The 8,403-nt window shown below is 41.0% G+C and overlaps 1 protein-coding gene across 2 annotated transcripts in view; it reads left to right on the top strand.

Moving 5' to 3' along the window:
- The first annotated feature begins 7,950 nt into the window (after positions 1 to 7,950).
- Positions 7,951 to 8,403, top strand: part of PELI1 (pellino E3 ubiquitin protein ligase 1) — a 67,919-nt gene continuing 67,466 nt past the window's right edge. Inside the window, exon 1 of one of the 2 annotated variants that reach the window (XM_011945309.1) lies at positions 7,951 to 8,344. The gene's annotated coding sequence lies outside the window, so the exon portion shown is untranslated. The remainder of the gene's footprint in view (positions 8,345 to 8,403) is intronic. The other variant, XM_011945310.1, reaches the window with a different exon arrangement.

Genomic DNA, 8,403 nt, shown 5'->3' on the forward strand with positions numbered 1-8,403 from the left:
AGTTGAGAAACTTACATAAAAACTAGTCCAGGTAGGAGAAAATATTACATATATACACACACACACACACATACACACACACACACATGCATACACATACACATATTTGATGAATGATGACTGGTAACTAATATATATAAAGAATACCTGTAAATCAATAAGAAATAAAAGAAAAACTATATAACTTTAAAACGGGCAAAATTTAACTTAAACAGCCTCTTCGAAGATAGGATTTCCAAATGGCCAATATTCTTATAAAAAGTTACTCAGTTGCATGCACCATCAAGGAAATGTAAATTAAAACTACAATGTTGAGGATGGGCACAGTAGCTCATCCCAACATTTTGGGAGGCCAAGGTGGGAGGATCGGTTGAGCTCAGGAGTTTGAGTCCAGGCTGGGCAATATAGGGAGACCCTGCCTCCACAAAAAATTAAAAAATCTTATCTATGCATAGTAGCACAAGCCTGTGGTCCCAGCTACTCAGGAGGCTGAAGTGAGAGGATTGCTTGAGCTTGGGAAGCCACTTCACTCCAGCCTGGGCACAGAGCAGGACCCTGTTTCCAAAAAATAAATAAATAAAACTAAAATGAGACACTGCATACTTACTAAAATGAAGCCAACAGAAAATAAAATGTTGGTAAGACTGTAAATGCATGAATACAAATAAGTATTGACTGCAAAAAGTGATCAAAAGTTGCTTCTACTCTATACTAATGAATAGCTATAATATATAACGCCCAGTTACATGACCAGAAACCTCCACATGATCCTTCCTTTCTCTTTCTTTCACCTCTTACACCCAATCAACATATCAAGCCCTATTCATTTTGTCTCTTGAAACATCATTGGTATCTCCCCCTTCTTTTGTTTCCCACACTTACTTGGTTTGTCCATCATCTCTCACCTGTATTACTGCATATTCTCTTAGCTAGTCACTCTGTCAAATACTAGTATGATTTTATATCTCTCCTCTGCTTAAAATCTTTCAACAGTTTTTCATTGCCAAACTCTTTGCCATGACATGGCATATAAGACTTTTATGATCTGGTCTCAGAAACTTCCTGACCTGGCCCATGTCACACCCTATGATCTGGCCATACTGAACTGCTTGTAGTTCTTTAAATGGGCTGTTACTTCGTTCTTCCCCTGTCTTTTTTAACATCGCAAGCTCTGCTGAAATGTCTTTGTTCAGCTTGTGAGCACCTACTCATTTTTTAGGATTCAGCTCAGTTGCCACCTCCTCTGTGAAATGTTTTTCTGACTTTATTCTCATGTAAAATTGATTATTCTCTTCTCTGCATTTCCCCTTTCCTAAACATCAAAAGGCTTAGGACCAGCTGGGCATGGTGGCTCACGCCTGTAATCCCAGCACTTTGGGAGGCTGAGGCAGGTGGATCACGAGGTCAGGAGTTTGAGACCAGACCGGTCAACATGGTGAAACTCCGTCTCTACCAAACATACAAAAATTAGCTGGGCTCAGAGCCGGGCGCCTGTAATTCCAGCTACTTGGGAGGCTGAGGCAGGAGAATTGCTTGAACCCGGGAGGAGGAGTTTGCAGTGAGTGAGATTGCGCCACTGCACTCCAGCCTGGGTGACAGAGCAAGACTCCATCTCGGGAGAAAAATAAAAAATAAAAAAAGCTTAGGACCAAGACTAATTAATCTTTGTATCCGTAGTCTGGCACCATAGTCTGTGCTCAGTAAGTATTCCATGAAAGAATACATGAAATTTGAGATATAAAAATTTAAGTAATTAGTCTATCAGCAAATATATCTATTTTAGGGATGAAAACACAATCTAAATCTTCTCTTATGGGTTTTCCACTTCTCTCAATTCACAGTATTACTTAAAATCCAAAATAACTGCTGTGTATATGTTGATTGTACTAATACTGAGAATTTATAGGCTGCATTCTTTGGTGTACAAGCAGACTCCTTTAAAACATTGAAATTTTAACTGGCTTGTCTTTGACATTTTCCAAATATATCTAAAATGTCAGAGCCAGCATTTGGGGCCTACAAATCTTTTGAGTGAAAGCCCAGGCCTTCAAATTATGTGCCATTCACAGGTTTAAAATAGGAACATGTTCTATGTTGACTATGAGCTATTTGGAGACTTTGAGGACATTAGGAGAGAATAATTTTATTTTTGGGAGAAATATTGGAGGTAAGAATTTTGAGACATAGCCTACTTATAATCTGAATATCACACACACACACACACACACACACACACGCACGCACACACACACAACGTTATCACTCTCAAATCCCAAGAATGTCAGTAAGAGTCCAATAGGCAGTCTAGGGTTAGTATAAACTATGAGAAATTTGGACTAAACATGGGAAGATATGTTCATTTGAAGTGGATGAAATATTTGCAGTGAAAGGAGAAAAATAAGTTTGCAGCAGTTTCTTCAAGTTATAAGAAAAGACGTGTATCTAATTTCCTCTTCCTCATTTACTAGCAAATTATATTTATTTCATGTTGTTTTAGAAATGACATCAATATTGTGATTTTTCCTTATGTTCATATCCCAAACACTGTTTTCATGTTTGTTTGAGGAAAGAGTAGAAACACAGTTTTAGTTGATTTTGATATAGTCAGATGGTACAGGAAACTTGAAGTTTACTGAGCAATGTCCACAGATCAAAAACTTTTTAGAATTTAAGAGATCCAAAAAACCTTAGTCTCCCAGGATTCACTTTCTTACTGAAATGACTAGATATCTGAATATACCAAATTGGAAACTGCAGATAAGCAACAAATGGATAGCCCCTCTGGTGAAAGAAATTTAGGTGTTTAACTAGCTATGTAGACTGAGCATATGGTAATTGGAGGTGCACTCATTTTCCATGACTCAACTCTCCTGAATTCAAAAGACTGTAGATTCTGAAGAAATGTACAAAAAGTATGGTGGAGGTAAACTCACAATTTCACAAAGGAATCTACAGATTTTGATATATGTGAATGTCACCATGATTTTCTACACCTGACTTTGGAGAACAAACCCGAACATATGTCTAAACTGTGGGCCATCTACCTTATTACCGTGGTTTGGTTTCAAAGTACTACATATTGACGGAGAATCTGCTGCATTCCAAGGCTGGGCTAAGCACTTTACATGTGTTTTCTCCTTCAAGAAAAAGTAATCAAACTAATAGTAAATGATATCCATACGAAAGATGCTATATGCCTGGAATTTTAGTGACAAATATAGGAACCTCAGAACTATGTTGAAATTGCTGGCCACACGTGTATTACCTGATTCTGAGAAATATGCTCTATTTCATGAAACTTCTCTAGGCTTGTGAGTCTGATTAGATTCAGCTATATATAACACAGTACAAAATAGCAATGTCCTTATACAAGATAGAAGTTTGCTTCTTGGCTGGGTATGGTGGCTCACGCCTGTAATCCCAGGACTTTGGGAGGCTAAAGTGGGAGGATTGCTTGGGCCCAGGAGTTCAAGACCGGCCTGGGCAATGTAGCAAGACCCTGTCTCTATTTTTTTAATATAAAAAAATTTTAAAAATAAAACAAGTTTGTTTCTTACTTAAAAGAAGTCAGGAGGTAGAGTCCAGAGCTGATATGTCAGCTCCATGGTCATTAGGGACACAGATTTCTTTCATATTTCTGCTTCTCCATTCAAGCTTTTTATTTTTAAGATTTCATGTTATCTCCACTATTCACTTATTAGCCATATCTGTTTTTTTGCATTTTTAATGACTGCTCTAAGGTTTAGATTATGCATTTTTAACTCACCACAATTTACCTTCAAATAATAGTATAATACTTCGTGTGTAATATAAGACCTTTCTGTACAATTCCACTTCCTCCTTCCATCGTTTAAGCTATTGTTATCAAACTTTACATGTTTAAAGACTTCAGCTAGAATTTTGTCCCTTATATATAAATGCTGACAGAAATCTTTAATTATGAACCTGATAATACAGTCTTGTCATTTTTATTTTAAAGTCAGTTATCTTTTTTAAAAAAAATTCAGTCAGGGGGAGAAGTTTTTTATAATTACTCATATATTTACCATTTCTAGCACTCTTCATTCTTTAATATAAATCCAAGTTTCCAAGAAGCGGCTTTAACATTTCTTGCAGTGCAGTTCTGCTGGTGACATCCTCACAGCTTTTGTTGTCTTAAACTTCATTTTTGAAAGATTATTTTCTCTAACTATAGGATTCTCTGTGTCACGGTGTTTTGTTTGCTTGTTTTGAGACAAGGTCTCGCTCTGTCACCTAGGCTGGAGTGCAGTGGCGCGTTCACAGCTCACTGCAACCTCGACCTTCTGGGCTCAAGCAATCCTCCCACTTCAGCCTCTGGAGTAGCTGGGACTACTGGCTTACGCCACCACGCCCAGCTAATTTTTGTATTTTTTTGTAGAGACGGAGTTTTGCCATGTTGGCCAGGCTGGTCTCGAACTCCTGAGCTCAAGGGATCCACCCGCCTCGGCCTCCCAAAGTTCAGGGATGGTAGACATGAGCCACCATGCCAGGCAGGTTTTTTTTTCAGCACTTTGGAAATGCCTCTTCATGGTCTTCTGACTTGCACAGCTTCTGATTAGAAGTCTACTGATGTTTTGTGTTTATTTCTCTATCCATAATCTGTCTTTTTTCTCTGGCTGCTTTTAATATTTTCTTATTGTTGGTTTTCAACAATTTAACAGTGAAGTGTTTTACAGTGGTTTTTGGGAGTGTGTGTTTACTCTGCTTAGGGGTCATTGAGCTTCTTGAATCTGTGGGCTTATAATTTTCATCAAACATGAAAATATTTTCAGCTATATTACTTCAAATAATTTTTCTGTCACCCCTCTGACCCATCTCTCATCTGGAACTCCAATTACACAAATATTAGAGCACTTGGTATTATCCCATAGATCACTGAGACTTTGTTTTGGGGGTTATTTTTTCATTTTTTTTTTCTTTGTGTGCTTTCTTTTGGCTAGATTCTACTGCTATGTCTTCAAGTACACTAATCTTTTCTTCTGAGTGTCTAATTTGCTCTGTGCCTAATCTGCCTCTGAGTCTTAATCCCATCCAGTGAAATTATTTCAGAAGTTGTCATTTTAATTTCTAGAAATTCCATTTTTTATATCTTTGATTTCTCTCTTTCAGCATACTGAGCATACTTATCATAATTGTTTTAACATTGTTGACTGCTAATTCTATGATCTCTGTTATTTGCGGCTTTATGTTGACTGACTTTCCTCCTGGGTGGTAGATTACTTTCCTGCTTCTTTGTATGTCCTAGTTGTCTTGCTACTTCCCAGGCATTTTCATGATCTTCCTGCCTACACCTTAAGTGCTGATGTTCTCTAAGCACTGTTCTCTATTACTGACTCCGCTTTTTCTGCTGTGCATACTCTCCATGGGTGATCTCATCCGTTGCCATAATTTCAACAGACATTTATATGATGGTATATTCCAAGTATATCTTCTGTTGCCCATATCTGTCTCCAGGGCACAAGAGTCATGTACATAACTGACCACTAGACCATAAGCACACAATCCAAAAATCTGGGATCCATCCTTGGCTACTTCCTTGTAGTAGACACTGTGGTCCACTTCTCAGGCTCCATGCTTCTTTTTCTGGGTAATCAGCTCAATTTTCACTGGGATATTTGCACCTCGTCACCACAGCTTTGGTAGAAGTTGACTTCTGTGGCTCTAAGGGTACGTACTTGTCTTCATCCTAAGATAATTATCCTTGTGCCATTTCCTGGCAGCCATTTTTGGTTTATGTAGGTACATGTGACTAAATCGTTGAGGTTTCTGGGAAAGGAGTTTTCTTTCCTTTACAAAAGAGCTTCCAAAAGTGATTCTTTTTCTTATTTCTTCTTGGCCCTAAATAGCAAAACTTAAAACTATATGAGTTGTTGGCAACCATCATTTGACAATAAAGCTAATACTAAAGAAGAAAAAGCAATTAAAATGAGGCAAAAAAGTGCCTTTAATGATATCTCTGAGTTGTTGAATCAGTCCTCCCTACAGCCTGCCTTTTTCCTGAACTTTCTAGCTAGATGGTTCACTGAATCTCCTTTATTGGTTAAGCCAGTTAGAGCTGGGTTTTCTGGTGCTTTCAACCACAAGCATGATAATTCATAACTTTCCTTTTCCCTTCACCCCACACATAGGCAATTAGTCACTATGTTCTATATTCTATCCCCTGAATGGTGTCTGATTACCCTCAATTTTCTCTTCTGCCACTGCCTTGCCTTAGCTCAGTCTCTCATGGTTTTTCCCCCTGTAATACTGTAACAGGTCCCATACATGCCACACCCCATAGAGTGATCTTTCTAAAATGCATATCTTATCAAAATTTCGTCTGCTTACAATCCTTGTGTGGCTTCCCATTGTTTCCACGAAAAGGTCCATGTTTCTTAGCATATTGTGCAAGATTCTTCATTACCTAAGCCGTCTCCCCTTACCTTTTTCAGTGTCTCCTCTTGCCACTCCAACTCCATTCTACTGGCAGCAATGCAACTATTTGCTGAACCAAAATACATTTGGGTCTCACACCTCTAGGTCTTTGCACTTGTTGCTCTTCCCAACACCACCCCCAATGCTCTCACCCACCTCTCTTCTCCTCCTCCCCTACCAAAATACACAAACATGCTAATTCCTAGTTATCTTAAGTGATCTTTGAAGCATTTCCTGATTTTGCCCACATCTAGGGGTAGCTGTGCACTTTCCTATTGTAGTATTTCTCATATTAAGTCTATTTACCTGTCTCCTCCTTTGCATAGTAAGCACTTTGAAAATAAGAATGTTTCTTTTACATTTTTGAATCTCTATTTCTGGGGCTCAATACAGTGCCTAGCACAAGTAGACACTCAACAAGCATTTTTTGAATGAGTATATAATTATGTAGTCTGTAGATATAAGGATTTCTGATCTTGAGACTCTCTCTTTGAAAACCTGCTCCAAAAGTTCGTCTGATTCCTAAGCATTAATCTTTTTCTTCCAGGGTGTGGGGTTCTAGCTAGGCGGAGAAGGAAAACAAGAGAACTCAGGACGCGTTGCCTTTAGCTCTCTGGAGAGCCAGTAATGTGTCCTGCCTTTCTCCACCCTCCTCCCTACCACCTATCCACATCTGGGTGCCCAAGATGGGTGTAGACTTAGCTGACCAGCCCAACAACATACTCATACCTTGGTTCAGACTTCTCTTATTACCAAACTAAAGTTGGCCAATACACATAAACAATTTTCAACTTGTCTTTTGAACGTATACTTTATGAAATCTGTATATCTTAAAAATTGTAGGCCTTAAAATGAACGAACCCGGATTCTTTTATAGTAATCAAGTAAAATATAGGGATCTTAATCCTGTACTTTGCTAATCTTAAAGTTAGATGTGATTAACTGAGCAAAGTAATTACGGGATTTTGATAGTGGTGATAGTCGTAAGTTTTATAACCTAATTGTTGAATTACTGGAAACAACTACATTTCGACAAGCCTTAGGTAAAGAAAATTGAATTTAGACAGAGAAGACTCAATTGAGGGAAATGAGGGACAGTGGTATTCGTGATTTACGGTTTGTGGAAGATAAATGAGGCAGCAGGGAAGACTGAAATATCGGGAGGAAGTCAGATCTCACTGGACACTTATGACTGGTGAGGCTAGGAGTTCGGGGTGGAGCGAAGTAGGAGGGACCGGCTAAGGGGTGGATCCCCAACAACACCAGAATACAAGACCGCCCTTGTTCAGCCAACAGCGGCACTGAACACGTTCGCTAAGTGTGTCGGTGACCATGGTAACGGTGGGAGGGGGCGGTCCAAACCTCGCCCTCGAGCATGCTCAGTGCAGAGCGAGCCTGGCCGGGTGCTGGACAACAATGAATCCCTTTTTTCTTCAGCCGGAGAACTACAATTCCCAAGAGCCTTCTCGGCGCGACCGACACCGCCATCCGCTGTGGCCCTGCCCCGTCCCCTCCCTCAGGCCCCGCCCTCTGGTTAGACCCCTCCCTTCCCTGCGAGTGTATGTCAGTGAACCAGAGGCGGTGTGAGGCGGAGGGAGCGTCGGGGGGCGCCGCCGCCTCCACCAGCAGCAGCAGCAGAAGCAGCAGCGCCAGCCCCGCGGCGCGGTCAAATTGGTCCCCAGCCCTCCGGGAGTGCACCACAAAGCAGCCCCAACGCCTCTCCCTGCTTCCGCGGCTCCTCAGCGCTCGACTCCGTGGTCAACTTCCCCTCGCTGGGCTCGGCTGGCTGGCGCGGAGGGCAGCGGGGGAACGGCGGGCTGTCTGCTCGTGCTTCCCGCGCACAACACTTCACCCTCTCGCCTCGGGTCTCAGGGGCCGCGCTGGAATCCCGGCCACCAGCAATTGTCCGGTAAGTGTGGCCGCAGGGCGCCGCGGGAAGGATGGCGGCGGGGCCGCCGAGGGGCGCGG

Source organism: Colobus angolensis, unplaced genomic scaffold (genome assembly GCF_000951035.1).
Source record: "Colobus angolensis palliatus isolate OR3802 unplaced genomic scaffold, Cang.pa_1.0 Scaffold24, whole genome shotgun sequence".
Lineage (NCBI taxonomy): Eukaryota > Metazoa > Chordata > Mammalia > Primates > Cercopithecidae > Colobus > Colobus angolensis.